The following is a 20,353-nucleotide window of genomic DNA, read 5'->3' on the forward strand; positions in this document are numbered from 1 at the left end:
TACAGGATCTTTTTCCTCCAGAATTTTCATTTCCTCATGTTTAAAAGAACTCTTAGTACCAGATATTTTAATATAAGTTGCCACATTGTAAGATCTCTCCCTTTTAAAATAACTTAAATATGTCACTTTTTAGCTATGAGACCTTCGGAAAGTTATTTAATTTCTGTGACTCTAATGCATTTGTCTTAAAAATTAGTATTAGAATAAACACCTTATTTTTGTCATAGAACTGTTTGAAAACAAAAGATAGTCTTCCTTAAGTAACTCAGAATTGTAAGGTGATTCACAGTATGACATTTTATTATTATCATTTTAAGAACATTATAGAAAGGCTTTAGTTTTGTAATAGAGGAAAAAAATAAACTTCAAAGAAAAAAAAAGAGAAAGACAAATAGAACAAAGTGGTTTGTTCTAGGATAGTTAAAACAATTCTAAGCGTTAACTTTGAGAGGGTCAAATTCTATAATCTGAGATTTTTTGGGAAAACTTCTAGCTATCTACTAGTAGAATTTTTCTTTATAAACCAATAAATGTGTTGTAGCATCTGTAGTGGAGTTTAAATGCATTACATTGGATTTAGCTCCTTGTGAAGATGATATTGTTAACCTATACATTTATTTAATATAATCAGTTCTGTGAGACCCACAATTGGCTAATGTAATACATTGTAAATCATGTTTCTTGGGCCCATTAGAAAGAAATGAAATTGATGTTCAGAGGGTGTCTACTTTATCCCATGATTTATTCTCAGAGTTTTCACATATTTCTAACTTTAAATTTCATGCTTTATAATCCATGTAAGTATTATTATCACATTTTCAGAAGTAGAAATGGAGAGACTGAGAAAATCTAAATAATTTGCTAAAAGTCACCTAACAAGAAAATGGAAGAACAAAATCATGAACATCTGCACCCATTGGGAAGAGGGTGAACAGGACGGAACTGCGATAAGGGTAGCTAATTGAAGCAGTTCAAAATATTTTACAGGCAATATCATTGCCAGTTGAGAGAAAACTGAAATATTAACTAGGCAATCTTTTTAAAAAGGCCACAAATTATCTAAGCAATAGTTTCTTTCCTTGTATATCACACACTCACATGCGTGTACACGCTCACATCCATACTAGACATTCTGGGTAAGGTATGAGCTTTCCACCCTGGCAAATGGAGATTCAGTTTATTTGTGGCAATGGATGTTGGAGATTTCATTCATATTCGTGTTAAAATAATTGAGCTGTCCCCTCATCCCAACAGTTAGATTTCCTCTGTCACTTGAGACCAACCAAGATGATGAGGAACACTATGACTATTTCACCCAACTCATTCTGAATCAATCTTGGACTTCTCAAAACCCCAGGCTCACCAGATCTTGACTATTTCCTTTGTCCTAACTATTTTGATGGCAGATCTTGCTTGATCCACCCTAGCTGGTGAACTCTGAAAAGTAGATCCTGGAATAAGAAAGTAGTAAACAGCCCAGACTTTGTGGAAAGATTGGAAATTTTTTCAAGCAAGCTACCAGGAGTAAAAATGAAAAAATTATGTAATCTTGATAGCTTTAGTGTCTTCATCTTCCAAGTGGATGTGTTGATGTCTATAGGAAAACTTAAGAGCATCAAAGGACACGGTGTGTATAATGCCATTGGTATAAGGCTTGGCATAATATAAGTGATTGATACATTGAAATACTTAACGTCTTATAGCTGTTTTTAGTTATTATTCATAGAGTCATAGAACCACTGATTTGGAATGAATCTCAGAGATCATTTAATTGATGGGTGCTATGAAACAAATTCCCCAAGTTCTGTTGTAGGTCTTTTTCTCTCCTATAAAGAGCTAAAGCTAGTGTGTTGTCAGTACTCCATCCAAACCACCTGTAACATTGTTTTCCCTTTCCACATGGTGGACGGATGGCATTTCACCTTTCCCTGCACTTTGTAGATAGTGATGTCTGACTGTGCATCTTTGTATGTGAAGTCATCTGAAAGCATCGAATATGATGAAATGTGACAATTCCCTATTAGTAGAGGAGAAAGTTCTACTTTTATCATTCTATACATTGGGATTTCAAACTCAACCTTTTTCTTAATAGAAATTTCATAAAAGTAGTTTGTTTTACCACATTTGGAAAAAGGAGAGGAAAAGAAGAAAATAAGAATTTTAGTACATTTGGAGAATAATTACATGAGAAAAGATGAAAGTAACTATTCTAACCCAGAGATAATCATGTTTAATTGTTTTATCTTAGACTGTGAGTGTACACACACAAACTCATAGACACTTTGGTTTTCACAAAAATATTACAACATTGTGCAGATAGTTTTGTATCCTTTTCTACATGACAGTAAGTTGTGGACACTGTTCTATATCATTAAATATTATTCTCTAATGTCATTTTTATTTACTAGATGAAATTCTATTATATAGATGTACCATAATGCAGTTGTTATTTTTTCCCATTACAGTGAACATTTGCTTTCTCTTATAAGTTGAAAAGCACTATAACGTATGATAGAATTTTGTTCTTCAAATTGGTTGTACTAAATCTGTCTACTCTGCTTACCTCAATGGACACATTTTAAATGAAAATATCTTTTTAGTAAGTGGTTTGTTTTCGAATCAGACAATGTAGGAGTGGATTTGAATTTTTTCCTCCCTCAAATCAATCTTATTGCCATTCTCAATTTTAGCGTTTCTTACAAACCATGGAACTATCTTTTATCTTCATAGTCTTTATGCTCATATGGATATGTATATATATATATATATATTTATTTTGGTGAAGAAGATTGGCCCATAGGTAACATCTGTTGCCAATATTCCTCCTTTTGCTTGAGAAAGATTGTCCCTGAGCTAACATCTGTGCCAATATTCCTCTATTTTGTATGTGGGATGCCGCCACAGCACGGCTTGATGAGTGGTGTGAGGTCCTCACCCTGGATCTGAACCCACGAACCATGGGCCACTGCAGCAGAGTGCAAACTTAATCACTATGCCTCTGGGCCAGGCCTGAATGCATATTTTTAAACTCTTTCTACAATTGCTTTCATTTCTCTTGGCATCTTACATGAAAATAAATTTTTAGAATTATCAACAATAGGATTTGTTATATTTTTGGGTTAGTTCATTTGCATTATGAAAGTAATATATAGGAATGGTATAACACGCTGAAACATTTAACAGCATTCCAGGATATAAGGTTCAACATAAAATAATCCCTCACCCAACTGGCTTTCCAATCCCACTCCCTAGAAGGAATCGTTTTTCAGATTTTGTTTATTACTTCAAATATTTCAGGCATATACACACAACAGAATTTCATTTCCTTTTCTTTCTCTGTCTCTCTCTCCTGTCTTATATACCCTGCATTTTTTACCTAATATTTTTATCTTATTTTTCATTAATATTTTGTATAGTCACAGAGCACAGCCTTGTATGCATGTATCAAAAGTTATGTTTTTGCTCAACAGTGAGGGATTCAGTGGTTTCAACATTTTTTGTTTGTTGTTTTGATTATTTAATTGTTATGACAAACAATACTCTATTTAGCAAACTTTGTGCACTAGTGCAATAGGAAAATTCCAAAAATGGAATTTCTGGAGAAAAGTGCATGCACGTTTTTAGACTTTGCAGTTATGGTCTAATTGTCTCAAAAGTGTTCTTCTTGTTATCACTCCAACCAATAGTACATGAGAATATATTTTCACTGAGCATTCATGAATCTTGGATATAATCAAGCCTAAAATTTCTGTGATCTCATTGTTGAAGTTTTATTTCCTAAATCATGTCTGGTAGTGCCACTTCTTTTGCATTCCTTACCTTTGGTCTGTGAGACCTTAAAGGATCTGACTTTGGTTGAACTTGCTAATGCCATCTCATTTCTTTCTTCTCCTCCCTTATCCTGTGACATTTTGAATTTTTCTCTCATCTTCGAATAAACCGAGGCTGTTCCTACTTCAGAGCGTTTACCAGCTGTTTGGACTGAAATGTTTTTCCCACAAACCAGCAGCCTTGACAAGATGCTTTATATTCTTCAAAATTATTGATATTTTGAAGATCTCAAGGATATATGTGGGGGACACTTATCAGTATTTACCACATTTAAAATTAAAACTAAGAAATATTTTAAGTACTTAAGTAATTCACTAAGATAACAATAGTGAATCCATTACATGTTAACGTAAATAACATATTTTTCTGAAAAATACCTATATTTTCCAAAAACTACTTAGTGAGATAAGTGGAATTACCTTATATTTTGCAAATCTATTTAATACATGGCTTAATAGATGAGAGAGGGATTCTTATAGCTGCTTCTTTGTTCAGCCAAGTGTGATATGTTGCTATAGTTCATTCATATAAAGAAAATCTTATGCAGCTATTTAATTGGGAAACAAAGTATATTAATAGCTTTTTAAAGGTAATTTTAAATACTCTTCCTTAATAATAAAGCATAAAACCTCAAAAAGTGGTCATTTCTTAAAATTTGATTGTAATGTGGAACCTGAAATCATACCAAGGAATACTTTCTGCTCTGGTTTCTAAAATTCTAATATTTTGCTTGATAGTTTGAATTTTATCAGATAGTTTCAGTTTTCCTGAAAGTGAAAGATGCATTTTGTTTTTTGAGAATATATTTGTCAAATATCCCAATCTGGCAAATCATAGTTTGTATGTCAATTATGTTTAATTAAAAATGGTACTCCATTAAAAAAAAAAAGTGACTAGTTCAGCCAGAATCATCTATAGATTTGCCCATTTGTTAAGGCAAAAAAGACAATTGTTCAGATGCAATATTAAGTCAGTTTCATGTTTTGGATAAATTTGTATTTTGATGAGTTATTGTATCACTGGTAAGTGGCTCACTATGATTTCTTTCACAGACTTTTCATCCAGTAAGCATTTAGCAATATCATCTTAGTCTTTCAACTTTTGTGTGTACGTCTCGGTCCATGCAATGTACTTTATCCAGTAAAATGTTCTGTGGCTTTTCATTTCTAGTTTGAAAAGATACAACAAATAATTTTTTACTTTTAGAGTCTGTCGCATCTCCAGTTAAATATTTAGTTCATTTTTCTTTAACTTCTGAATGATTGGTCTCAAAATGGTGCAACAACTCAATTGGTACCATAAAACTATTTGAAATGATCTGTTGTATAAGACAAAATAAGTTGTGTTATTAATATCCATAAAGCCAAGGAATACATGACTTTCATCATATTTATGTTGTTTATTTCCATTTTCACCCACTTTCTTTGGAGTAGATTCCTTCTTCCCTTGACATAGAGAACTCTCTAGCATGCCAGTTTTGTGCAGTGCAGTTGTGGGTTGAGAAAGTCTTCGAATTTCCCTTGTTTATGACAATGATGCATCCTTAAATATAATAATATGTTATAATTTTATTTTATCATAGAATAAAACATTGAATTCAAAATACTAATAATTTTACACAAAATTTAGAAACATTCTTGAAAAACTTAAAAATATGTTAATACAAAACAAGGCAACAAAATATAATTACCTATTTTTGTTGACTTGTGTAGACACAAGGAAAATTTGAGAATTACAAAATGATGATTGATTGCACAATAACTAAGTTATAGAAGTAATAGCAGATGTAACCAAAGATAGCAGGAATACAGTATTGTTACTGAGAACAAAATGAATCAATCCCTGAAAATACATTTATACTCTAAACATACCACTATGGAAAATTCTAGAAACCACAAGAATACCCAAGCAGGTATTCTATTAGCCATCAATACAATGGCATCATCATGTAAGTAGCCTCTGGAAAACTCTGCTTTTCAGTTCTCAGAGAATTGAAGTGAAAAAGGAAAATAACATCTTATTGTTATTATAAAAATGACTTTTACATTGTGGACCTACTCAAATGTTCACGATCCACACTTTGAGAACTGTTGCCTTAGGTCTTTTAATTGTTGACTTCGTGTCACCTAGTTCTCAGCTTCCTCAGATGAGCTTTGTAACCATACGAACAGAAGTAATCTGTGACAGAAGTGATCTCCTTTAGTTATTCTCTACCATTTTAACATATTATAGTTTCTTGCCATTTACCACTCTCTGGAATTATTTTTAGTTTGTTTATTTTTGAGGAGTGTATTTTGTAACTTTGACTTTCCAGACTGTCAGTTCCAAGAGAATAAGGATTTTATCTTTCCCTTAGACTTGGCACAGGTCTTCCATATATATTTCTTGAGTGAACAAAATATTTTTTCAGAATATTGCTTGTTATTCTCATCTTGCCTAATTTTAGATGGAGTTTCATATATTTATTTTGTTATACCAAAAGTAATACTATTGTATTTAAATAAGATCACAATGATTTTATAAATCAGCTGAGGAATAGCTGACATTTTTAAAATGTATTTTGACATCTAAGTATAGATCGCCTTAGCATTTATCTAAGTAGTTTTTGTATGTACATGAATACCTAGCTTTTAACTGAATCTGTATAGTAAATTAATTAACTTTTGAAAACTCCCTGTTGACAGAATCATGGTGCAACATGATCCCACCCTTACCATTAGAGAATTGTAATATTTTATTCAGATCTAGTTTTCTTCAGATTATCTCATCTCAATCAATGAATCAACCAAAGGTAGAAAATATATTTCTATGATGTGGATTTGAATTTTGTTGACAGGATAAGCAAGAAAGAATTAAACTTCCCTTAGTTTTTCATGAAATCAGGTAAAGCACAAGAAATATGCCCATGGCATTATAGTTTTGTTTCAAAAAGTTCAAAGCTCAAACCTAGAAGTTTCTCTGACATTTCCTCGAAAGCTCTCCTGACAGATACAAGTCACTGTATGTGAAGCGTGTCTGCCAGATGTTATGGTTTTACAGATGTCTAGTGTCATGTATATCATGATTACACATATTTAATTGGATTTAAGTGGAGTGAAAAAGGAAGGGTAACAATCATTTCAAATATGAAAATTAAAAAGTACCTCAAGATTGTACTATACCAACTCAAAATAGAAAAGTGATAACATCGGGCGTCCTGCCTTCTTCTACCCCCCAATAACCAGCACGTGTGTGTGTGTGTGCGTGTTTACCAAATACGTTCTAGCAGTTGAGAGTGCTCTACAACGTATCTGTTGTGTGATCTTGAGCATTTACTTTGCCTCAGTTTGCTCATCTTTAAAATGGAAATGGTCATGGTATCTATCTCAAAAAGCTTTAGTCATAAACTCGAATAAGTTAATATGTGTAAACCTCTTAGAACAATTCCCTGCACACAGTAAACAATCAATAAATGTTAGCTATTACTACAGTTATAGAGGTCCACCACTTTCAGCATGTGTGAGAGAGGGGGACATGGAAGGCTGGGTGTTTTATAGGGGCAGAAATTCTCTGAGGTAGGAACCTTCATTTCTGTCTCTTCTATTGTCTGCTCTGCAACTAACTCTCTGTGTACAGTGGTCCCCCCTTATCTGTAGTTTGATTTCCATGCTTTCAGTTACCTGCAGTCAACCACAGTCAGAAAATATTAAATGGAAAATTCCAGAGACAAACAAATCTTGAGGTTTAAATTCAGTGCCGTTCTGAGGAGCATGATGAAATCTCTTGCCCTCCCATTCCATCCAGCCACGGATGTGAATCATCCCTTTGTCCAGCACATTGACACTGTGTACACTACCCATCTGTTAGTCACTTAGTAGCCTCTTGGTTATCAGATTGACTGTTATGGTATCACTGTCCTCGTGTTCAAGTAATCCTTATTTTACTGAATAATGGCCCCAAAATGCAAAAGTAGTGATGCTGGCAATTTGGATATGCTAAAGAGAAAGTGTAAAGTGTTCCCTTTAAGTGAAAATATGAAAATTCTTGACTTAATAAGAAAAAAATTCATATACTGAAGTTGCTAAGATCTACAGTAACTTTTATTACAGTATATTGTTATAATTGTTCTATTTTACTATTAGTTAGTGTTGTTAATCTCTTTCTCTGCCTAATTTATAAATTACACTTTATCGTAGGTATGCATGTATAGGAAAAACCATCGTATGTATAGGGTTAGGTGCTATCTGTGGTTTCAGGCACCCACTGGGGGGGCGTCTTGGAACATATCCTCTGTGGATAAGGGGCGATTACTGTACGTAAACTCTTTAAACCTCACTTTCCACATTTTTAAAATAGGGTTAATTACCTCCATCCCAGTGATGTTAAGAGGATTAACAAGCTGATACATTAAAGTACTTTAGAACATTTTAAGTATATGGTGACTTTTGTAAGCTAACACATATGAAACTAGGTTTAATATTAACAAATGCTTAATATTTATACTAATATTTACATTAAACAACATGCAAAAACAAATACAAATTACAGTCCATCCTATTATAAGATAAAATAATAGGATGCAGCGAAAGAGGATACAAGCATGAGAAAGACTCCCTCCTAAATAAACTGACATTTAAGCTGGGTAGGAAAAGGTGAGGAAGTGGAGAAAAATGTGTGCAATACAGAAGTTTCAAAACTTTTGAATAAAAGACACATAGTAAAAGCCTGGTGATTAAGTGACATGTAAATTGTAGTTGGACATGTAATGATGATCAGTGCTTGTAGGTCATAATAGTCTACACTATGAATTTTGGATTTCCATTCAAGTGTTTTGGGGTGCTAGTGATTGTTTATAAGTAATAGAGTGACAAAAGGAAGCAGAAAGGCCAAATGGGCCACAACAGCACTAGTCCAGGCAAGAAACTGAGATGGTGGCTTGAACAAGAGGTGTGGCAATGGACATGGATAGAACTTGGTACACACAATGGCAATATAATCAGGGAATGAATTGACTGCATAAAAATGTTCCCTTCTAACCTTTGTAGCTGGGATCTAATTACTTTAAAGACTGCAGGCACTGAAAAAAATCTTAGGAAGCTACTCCTCAACATGCAATTCAAATTAAAATCAATACAAAACTGAAAAATAGGGGGCTAGCCCTGTGGCTGAGTGGTTGGGTTCACAGGCTCTGCTTCGGCAGCCCCGGGTTTCGCCGGTTGGGATCCTGGGTGTGGACAGGGCACTGCTCATCAGGCCATGCTGAGGTGTCATCCCACACAGCCCAGCCAGAAGGACTTAGAACTAGAATATGCAACTATGTACTGGGGGGCTATGGGGAAGAGAAGAAGAAGAACAAGAAGAAGGGGAAGAAAAGAAGATTGGCAACAGATGTTGGCTCAGGTGCTAATCATTAAAAAGAATTATTTTTTAACTGAAAATTAAGTGTGAGACAATTTAAAACATTCTGATTTTCCTCTTAAAAGAGAACCCAATCATTCATTCATCAGTCCACAGACAAGTGTTTATAAAGGCTTAGACACGATGTTGCACTAAACAGGCTCCTGTCCTCAAGAAGCACAAAATCTGGTAGAAGAGATGCAAATAAACATGTGGTTATGGTACTGTCTGGCAACTTCTTCTACAGGAGGGAGAACAAGACACTACTGTTTCACTGAGCAGCAACACCAGAACCAACCCTGATTTACTGAAGGTTTTACATTAGGAAGTGAAAATCAAGATGAAGCCTTACGGTAAAGCATGAGCCGGAGTTATCGAAGGAGAGAATAGTTCACACAATTCCAGGCAGAGGAAAAGCTTTTAAAAGATACAAAGAAATGGAGGAGCGTATACTTTTGGTGGTCAACTGGCTCCCCTTGGCTGGGGATTATTCATCAATAGAAGGTCTGTAAATATATTCGAAGTTAAAATAAATCCCTTTTTCTTCTGATTAATTTTATGATGCTTCAAAATGATTCAAAACACTTTATTTTCAAAAGAGCTAAATTAATTTAAGATTTAACTATGTGTAGATAATATATGAGGTTAAAAACATTTTGGGTTTAATCTGCTTGCAAATGAACACTTTTCTAGGAGTACAGTAGGCATATCCTCATAAAACTAGAAAACTTTGAAGACTTAAATAATCCTAAAGTGTGTTTTTTAGTACCCAAATCATGTGGCATGTTTTGAAAATGACATAATGTTGACTCATTATAAAATAAGTTCCACTAAAAACAAACTGACTTCTGACAGCAAATGGTATAAGTACTCATTATTTTAGTCTTGAAAGCCTTGGTCCTGAAATTTAATATGTACCTTTCATTACAAATATCCTTGATCAGTTATATTTGCCAGAAAATGATTGACTTGTAAGATTAAGTAGTTAATATACTTTCATATGATACACATTTTCCAGAGTTATATGTTTTACCCTAAGCTTCAGAAGGAAATTTCAGAAAACAGCTCTGGGGTTTTAAAATACAAGTTGTAGTTGACTTATTCATAAACCACAAAGATGTTTTTATGATAATCACTTCAATGTTGAAAATGTTAGTGCACTCTTAAGCTTCCTTTCTGCAGAATATACATTTTTGGATACTCACCCAAACATATTATATTCCAACCACACCCCAATTTTTCCTTTATACAACAAAGGAATTACCATGATGTCAATAAAAGCCCTTCTAAAGTTTCCAAGGAGAAAATGGGGCACATTTTAGTAATCTTGGCAATGATTTGTTGGTTTAAATATTTCCGCATTAAAAACAAAAAAAGTCGTTTTTTTTGGTTCCTCTAGTTAGAGTTGGTCATAACTCAAATTTTGAAATAAGTCAATGATTTCCAAAGCTGACCATTGATGGAAATCATTCAAGAAACTTTAAAAAATGTAGATTCTCAAGAGATTTCCCTTGGGGATCTTGATTGAATATGTGTGACTAAGGAACCTACATTTTTAACAAGCACCCACAGTGATTAGAATAATTCGATGGAAGTAAGTAAGTTGTATTCTAAACATTCTTCTATTTTTGCTTCTCTATGTAGTAAAAGATCCCATCACTCTAAGTTTGGAGGCCTTAGGCTAAAACTAGGCATGGAGGATGCCCTCCTTCACACTATTGTTATGATACCTAAGGACCTCAGGTTCCAAATGCTTAAATTCTTATGGTCTCTTGCACTAATTCCAGAGTGCTTTTATAACTCTCATGCTTTTTCAGTTGTCTTATGGAGGTGGTGTCTCTGCTTTTGTTTTGCTTTTTAATTAAAAATGTGTGACTCCAATGGAGGAAATTTAGAGTTATTTAAACAGAAGGACGCCATGGGGGAAGCATAGATGAGTTCAGCCTGACTTTCTTCATGCCTATCTATTCAGTCCAAATATAATGCAAATTTGAGGAAAGAAGATGTTAAAAAACTCAGGGTCTTCAGGAATATTACTATTGGTCGGACATGGACTCAGGCAAGTCCAGAAGCTAGCTTGTCACGGAGTATTTATTCATTTTACATTGGTTGAAAATTAATGCACTATATTCAGATGTACAAAGAGAATTGGAATATTTATTTATATTATTTTTTATTTAATCTCTCTTCCACCAACACAGGATGGTAGGAAATTTTAACTTTCTAACGAGCATTTTGTTGGTCTCTATTTAAACAGTCTCTTTCAATTTAGTTTATCCCTTTAGCCTTCTAGAGTTGAACTCCTTCACCATTATCCTCCACAAGATGGAATCTGGGTGTAGGGGAAGCTTAATACATCTTTCTGGTGTCAGGGAACTGAGGGAAGGAAGAAGGGACTACTATTATGGTTCTTTTGTTCCTCTCAGAATCTTCTTGATTAATCCCTGCAACTGAAGATTGTAGTTCCTGAGCCTGTGGCCTCTTTATCTCTGGGGTCAGTGATGTATGCATCAATCCTTGGTGATGATTCATCTTACACTGTCTCTGGCTTATTTGAAGTAACTTCTTGATGTTTGGCTATGACTCCCAAACAAATCCCCACTTTGGTGGTTGACTCTGTAGAAACAGAATCAAGGTCAGCATGCCTGGAGTATACTGAGAGAGGGGGATAAAGGACCTAGATGGGTTCCAGTATTAGTTTCCTATTGCTGCAGAAACAAATTACCGCAAATTTTGTGGCTTAAAACAGCCAAAATTATTATCTTTCAGTTCTGGAGCTCAGAAATGCAAAACGAATTTCACTGTGTTAAAATCAAGGGGTCGGCAGGGCTGCATTCCTTTGGGAGACTCTAAGGGAGAATTCATTTCCTTGCCTTTTCCAGGTTCTAGAGACACCCGAGTTCCTTGTCTCTTAAACCCATCATCTTTAAAGCCAGCAATGGCCAGTTGGGTCTTTCTCATATCACATCACATTACATCCCTCTGACACTAACTCTTCTGTCTCCTTCTGCTTTTAAGGACCCTGCATTTACATTTGGCCCACCCAGATAATCCAGGACAATCTCCCTATTTTAAATTCAGCTGAGTAGTGCCCTTAATTCCATTAGGTACCTTAACTCCTCATTGCGCATAATGTAACATATTCACAACCTTTGGGAACTAGAATGTGGACATCTTTGAGAAGCTATTCTGCATACAACAGTTTCCAAAACATTTTGTGGACTCTAGCTTCATTTAAATAAAATCTCCAAATGTGTTAGATTGGAAGACACTCTGCTCTTTAGATCCATGACTTCTAATGTTCAATAGTAACTTTTCAAAAATTAATTATAGCCACAGCATGTGGTATCTCCTAATTTATAATCTAACATTAGAAAATTAGACTTTCTATTTTTAAGATTTTAATTGACCAGTTAGGAAGATGAGTCGAGGTGCAATCTTTAGTAGAGTAGTTCAACTGTTACATCGCCAAATATTAATATAATAATTATATTATTATAATTATTAATATATAAATATTATATTATAAATATTAATATAATAATTATAATTATTATTAAGATAATAATAATAATATTTAATATTCCTTTGGAAGCCAGGGAAAATAAAATTATAATGAATTTATTCTGAGTCTCATTAATGTCCTTTCTGAGAATAGACTTCAGAGTAACTTAGAAAGTACACTGAGAAATTTGCTTGTGGGTATGTGGGTTGTTCTTCCCAGAAGTGATGCTGTATACTAGACTAGGCTACCAGGAGAGGGTGGGTGTGAGTGCTCACAAGTCTGCACTTATTTCTGTGATCACCGTGATCATGACTCAGAGTGGAATCCCTGCATGAATCATCAGCTCATTTTGCCACATTGTGAAAAAAAGAAAAATTGAGTATCTAAATAGAAAAACAATTGTGCAGTTGTGCTGGATCAAGGATCACAACCATTGAAAATGCTTCCACAAATTTCTAATATCATTTTGTCCATGAATATTATCAGCATCCTTATTAACACTGACCCCCTCCATCTCTCTTTTCCTGTCTATTCTCCAGTTATATTTCCCTTTACTGATCCTCTGATCATTTTAGGATAAATGCAAACACTATCATTTTTCTATGAATATATGTATATATATATATTTATATATATGTTCATGTTTAGTACATATGCTGTCCACACAGATGGATATTGGACAGAACAAGGAAGTAAACAAAGGAAGGGAGTGTCCCATTACTTTTCAATTCACTGCTTCAATTCCTTAGCCTATATATATGATATTTGCTTACATCAACCATGGCCTAAAGAATACTGTGATATATTTGGGAGAAATTCCTTAGAAAAAGAAAAAGAAGACGGAAAGTAAGTATTTCTTAAGCATGGTTAACATGTGGTTTAATTTGAGCCAGATGCCTCTCTTCCTCAATCCCAAATCTCTTTCTTCCTAAGAATAATTCCAAATGTGGAAAGGAAAAACTAACACTGGGAAAGGAGTAGGGGTTCGAACATAAGTGACATTCCCAAGTCTCCCTCCTCCACCAATACACAGATCTTTCCAATGGAAGAGGTGAAAGATGTCCAAGATATTTCTATGTGTTTGAAGACTGTGACTGTAAAGCACCAGGTCTAATCAGGTCTCCCTAAACATCTCATCGCACATGCAGGATTCCATAAGCAGTTTATTTTAGTGCCTTATTTCTTAAAAGAGTCTTTCATGGTAGTGATAGCCAGAGACGTTCACCAGCGTATCATTCTTGACAAAGATAGTAATGATCATTAACATTTTAGTGAGGGACTGGCCTGGTGGTGCAGTGGTTAAGTTTGCACGTTCCACTTTGGCAGCCTGGGGTTCACTGGTTTGGATCCCGGGTGTGGACCTACACACCACTTGTCAAGCCATGCTGTGGCAGGCATCCCACGTATAAAGTAGAGAAAGATGGGCATGGATGTTAGCTCAGGGCCAGTCTTCCTCAGCAGAAAGAGGAGGATTGGCAGCGGATGTTAGCTAGGGACTAATCTTACTCCAAAAACAGAAAAAAATTAGTGATTTACATTATAGAAAGCCCTTTCACATATATTGTTTAAACTGATCCTTAATAAAATCTAGTGAGATACAAATTATTAAGCTTATATTAAAGATAAAATAAAGATTCAGAAATAGTATGTCTGCCTCCAAATTTCATACCTTTTCAGCTCTACCATCCTTGAAATAGGTAATATTGTCTCTTATGTTTTCGATATCCCTTTGGACACTAATCCTCTCATCAACCCTCTCCACCACCCCCAACTCAACTCAGATTCTTCCACTATATATAGTACACATGAGACCCTTGGGCTTTGCTCTCATCATGCTATCAGTGAGTCTCAGTTACTCTTTTGTTTCTGTCATAGCACCTACTACAATTTGTCTTTTACTTATTTTTTTCTACTTACTCTTTTTATATGTATGTATCTCTCAGCAGAATGACATCATCCTTCCTTTTTATGTTGTTGTTTTCACTGGAGTGCCTCCAGTGCCTATCACAGTGTCATGCACAGGGTAGGAGTTCAAATATTTGTTGAATGAATGAGCACATACATGAAAATCATAGTTTAATCTACTCATAGCTAAAAATATTATATATACTAAAGAATTTTGAATTCTATTAGAAGTCTGTTGAATACCTTTTAAAGAATTAAACCATAAGGGAGATAGTCTAGGGATTATATGAGGTCTTCCAAAAAGTTGGGAAACATCAGAATTTCTCCTTACTTCTCAGGCTGTACCATGAAAGAATTTGAGTTTGTTCTTTTTGCATCACAGTAGTTTCTTAAAACTTCTACTTCTTAACCAATTTGTGTTTCAAAAATATTCATATTCAGAATTTCACAGATTTAACAGTCTTGAATTGCCATTTTAACACATACTATTAACATTAATTTTGCATGTAAATGGTAAAAAGAATACAGGACTTGGGGATAGGTGGTAGTTGTAATTCTTTCACTAATTTGTTATTTTTCTTTCTGGGCAGTCATTTAACTTATTCAGGCTTTACAATCTTCATCATTATAATGAAGTTAGTAAAGAGTAACTAGGTAAAAAAAACAACAAAAGAAATAGTAAATAGAGTAAATAAGTTACCATTTTGGACCTATGAAATAACACTCATTTCAGAAGCATGTTTTAATTGGCAAAATGTGCTGAGATGTTCATATCTTTTGATCCAGTAATCCCTGCATCTAGATATCAAAATATTAAGAGGTTTATAATCAGGACAATATTTTTTTCAATACTGTGTAATAATAGAAAGTTGGAAGAAATTCTAAGATAAAGGCATAAGAGCATGAATGTAAGGTATATGGTAACTATATGGTAAATTCACATAAGGAAATATAATACATTATTAAAATTATACCCATTATTATGTAATGAAGTGGAAACATTTCTATTCAAATAAATCAGTAAAAATGCAATACAAAAGTTCATAATTTCTGTTTGCAATGATATAATAGTTTGCACTTGCATCAGCATACATATCTAACAGTGAAGCAAATTAAAGTGGAAACTGAAAAAATTCTCTCGTTGAACTTAAGATTCCTTTTAGCTTTAGTATTATAATTTTGCACAACTTAATATCAAAATAATTGTTTCACTGAGGCAATTCCTCATTCCTAATAATGAATAATTCCTGAATGCAGATGTGGGATTCATTATTTTACGGGTTCTTTTGTAATTCTGATCTAATTCTTTATCCTATTTATGCATTTTTACCCCAACCAGAAACAAAGTCAAGAATTTGCCTGTTAAACTCATGTGGACATTTTGGATAACACCTTGAGAACTTTTAATTTAATTTTTATGCTTTGACAATTATAGTAGTTTTATAAAATGAAATTATACCTTCTGATTCAAATCTGAAAAAAAAATAAAGTAAAAAGTTAAAATGACATTCTACAAATTCCTTCACATTTTCAAGTAATGTGATAAATATTGTGACACATTTTGTCAAGCACATCTCCCTTCGTTTTCATGTCTGTATTTATTTTAAGGAAAATACTCTGGGTACTCAGAAATCATTACCTGGCCTCAAAAAAAATCTGTTTTTAAATAGATGTACAGTGTGACGATCCAAGAAGTCGTTTTAGACATTATGCCTAGCGTAAACAGAGGCTAACCTCAAACAAATCTTGGCTCAGTTTGCAACAAGGAATCTTTTAGGTGACTGTTTTTAAACTTCATTAACTCTAATTTTCCATTTCACCAGTAACGATACTTTACACTTCCTGAGGACTGTTCCCTCGGGTATCTGTCTAGCTCACCATTTACAGAACCCAGTGCTGCGGATGTGATTTTCCCTCATTTTGCTTGCTGAAAGTAATGTGGTGTTTTACAACAACTGCAGTTTTTCTGGGTTCAGAATCCAACCCAGAGAATTTCACTTGGTTTTCTAATTTGGTCTGGCTGTTGTAATGTTATTAACCTTTTCTTTCTTCCTTCCTCCCTTCCTTCTTCCCTCTCTCCCTTCCTCCTTCTTTCCTTCTTCTCTCTCTCCAGTCAGTCATTCTTTGGACACTCATGGCAAAATAGAAGTAACCTTGTTGAAAAGAGTGAATTATCAGTATCAGACATGCTACTGTCATATACCTATGTCATAACGCAGACATTTGTGGGTATTTACAAGAAGTGACGCAGACTTTACTAAATGTGCTAATATTGTGTCATGTTGAACTTGTCTTTCCCCCTTCTAGGATCCAAGTTACTCCCTCAGATTCCTCTGGCAAAACTGAGGTTATAAAATATCTTTATTAACCAGACTTTCTCCTTGAACACTCCAAATTAAAGAAAAGGAGCTAAATAAAAGCAGCTAGTTTGCAGTTTTGAACCATAATTCCAAACCTTCTAAGTAGTTAGTTGTGAGGGTGAGTATAGAGACTAGCCAAATAATTTCCTATGTTCAGGCATTCATTCATTTATCTAATCATTCATTCATTCACTCAAGATGTATCGAATGATGAACTATGTGTCTAGAATTATCCTGTGTTCTTGGTATATAGCAACAAACAAGACAGACAAGGTCCCTGTTCTCAAAGAGTTTGTCTATGTGGGGGGAAAAGATACTGAACAAGTAAACAAGAAAATCTCAGAAGAGAGTTCAAGTGCTATGAAAAATAAAACAGGACTAAGAGATGAAAAGTGATGAGAGTATATGTTGTTTTATAAATTATGGTCATGGAAATGACACTTGAGCACAGATCAAAGTGTCCCAGGCAGAGGGAAAAGCAAGTATAAATGTCCTAAAGTAGGACAAGCTTGGCGTGTTAGTGGTGAGAGTTAAGTGCAGAGAATTGGACAAGGAAGGGTTCATGTACAGCCTTACAGATTGTGGCATTGTAGAAGTGAGGTTCTGAAGAAGTAGAACAGAGAGAGGTGAAGAGTAGAAACAGGAAACCATTCAGAATGTGTCACATCCCAGGTGAAACGTGATGGTGTTGAATTGGTTGGTAGCAGTGGAGATGATGAAAAGGGGACAGAGTAAAGATATACTTTGGATGTTATGCTAGTAATGCTTGCTGATGGATCATCAAGAAAGCTTCCTGGGGGCCGGCTCAGTGGCATAGTGGTTAAGTTTGCATGCTCTTCTTCCACTGCCCAAGGTTATCGAGTTCGGATTTCAGGCGTGGACCTACACACTGCTCATCAAGCCATGCTGTGGTGGTGTCTCATATATAAAATAGGGGAAGATTGGCACAGATGTTAGCTCAAGGACAATCTTCTTCATTAAAAAAGCAGCTTCCCATATTTTGGGTGAATGAATCAATGACTCAATCACTCTCTAGTATACTGACAAGAAACAACTTTGGTTCATTTCTGAAACATGGAGGCAATGAAAATCATATTACATTCTCTTAGACAACCAAAGGCTAATAATATTGATAATGAATAGCAACAAGTAGAGTTGAAAAACAGCTACACTAATTACTACTTAATGAAAAACTCATGCTCCTTATTCAAAATTCAGTGGGTTTATTACCAGTACACTATTCCATTCCCTAGTGATTTTAAAAGGCTTGCTCTATTCACATTTTTATTTATTCCTTCTTAATTCAATTAAGAAATATTTATTGACTGCCTACCGTAAACTAAGGCATAGGGAAATAGCATAAAGGAGTACCTAGACATGGTCACAATTTTTTTATGTAAAAATTCTGGCAATTTTGCTTCATTTTCTTCTGAGTTTAATGCTGTACAGAAGTCCAAGGCAGGTATAATTGTTTCCCCTCTGTAGATAGACTCTTATTTGTTGTTGTTTGTCCCACATTATGCCTGTGTGATTTTTTTGTGGTTGGTATTATGTTCATTTTTGAAATCCAAGTACTTTGCCAAGTTTTATTAAGATTGGTTTCTTTTTACTAATTTTTGATAATTTATGGGCTCCCTTTTCAGCTACAGATTCAAATCCTCAACTCAGAGAATGTTTCTCCTACTCTGACTTTGATTATTCCTTTTGCACTATTTTAATTAGTTTCCTTTTAAAGAACAGCAATTACCCTCAGGATGGTTTTCTCTTTCTGTTTTTGTGTCATGACATTGAATTGTTCATCCCTTTGTCTGTTCTGAAACTATGTTATTTTTCTCATAATGTATTTTCATTTCTTTAAACTCTGCTTATCATCCGGTCCTCTATTTCCCTCTATCTCAGTATCTCTTGTTTCATACTACAGCTTTTTTAATATCCATTTCGAGTAGAACGTAGAGTTTTCCAAAATTTCTGTTTTCTAGATAAATGGTTTTCAAAGCAGTGCTTCCCCCCCCCCCAGCTTCAGTTCTCCTTTTTATTTTATGTTACAGAATCTTTCATAAAGTTATAGCTATTTCTACAATGGTTTCTCATTCTTGAATGATTTTTACTCAGGCTGATATTTTGCCCATCAATAAACTTTTCAGATTCTTCTTGTGACATTTTTCTTTCTTTTGACTTTTGAAGAAGAATCTTTTTACTTATTAAGCAGGAAAACTAAGTGATGTGCAGCATTCTGATCTTTTACAATGTTTCCTTGAATGTGAATCTGCTGACCTCAGCAGGAAATTCTTGGTTCCATCACAGGGTCACCTTAATTTTTCAGACACAATGAAAAGAAGTTCAAAAAATAACGTAGAGACTCAAGAGTATGCCATTTCTGTGGCTCTGCCAGGAAACATAAAAACAAAAAGCCTATTTAAGATGTTATAATAATGAATTGCCTATTTCCAAAATTTACATTGTTGGACATGAAATGCTATTTTCAATGTAATTTTGCATGTAACTTCTTGAAACACTAATCCCAAAATTAGTGCAAAAAAATGTATATTAATAAAGGCACAGGATTGGCAATTTTAAATTTTTTCTATCCCAGAAATTGACTGTAGATAAATAGTAGTGCTGGTTTTCTCACTCAGACCAACAAAGGACCAGCATTTTTGTGTTAGAATAATTACACCTTGTCATCAACAATATATGAGAGTTCCGGTTGTTCCACATCACTGCCAGGGTTTGGCATTAGAAGTCTTTTTAATTTTAACCATTGCCATAGGTACACAGTGGTATCTTATTGCATTTTGTTTGTTTTATTTTCTGTTTTTTTAATAAAAATTGTATACATTAAAGGTGTGCAACATGATTTGATATACATAGTGAAATGATTACTATATTCAAACTAACTAACGTATCTTCTTACATAGTTACCATTTTCTTTTCTTTGTGATAAGAACACTTGCAGTCTACTTTTAGCAAATTTCCAGTATTCAGAACAATATTATTATCTATAGTCATTAGGTGGTTTTAACTAGCATTTCATTGATGACTACATGTATTGATCTTATCATACATGTTTTGATTATTTATACATTTTCTTTGGCAAAGTGCCTGTTCAAAAACTTGTTCATTTTTTGAAAGTTATTTGGTCTTCAAATGTTTAAATTTAAATTTTTAAAGTTTTTTTAATACATATATTCTGGATAAAAGTACTTTGGTATATATATGTATTGTAAACATTTTCTTTCTGTCTGTAGCTTCCTTTTCTTTTCTTAAAATCTCTTTTGAAGAGTAAAATATTTGATTTTGTTAAAGTCCAATTTACCACCTTTCTCTATTATGGTTCATGCTTTTTGTAGCTTATCTAAGAAATTTTTGCCTACCT

Source organism: Equus asinus, chromosome 4 (genome assembly GCF_041296235.1).
Source record: "Equus asinus isolate D_3611 breed Donkey chromosome 4, EquAss-T2T_v2, whole genome shotgun sequence".
NCBI classification, from domain to species: domain Eukaryota; kingdom Metazoa; phylum Chordata; class Mammalia; order Perissodactyla; family Equidae; genus Equus; species Equus asinus.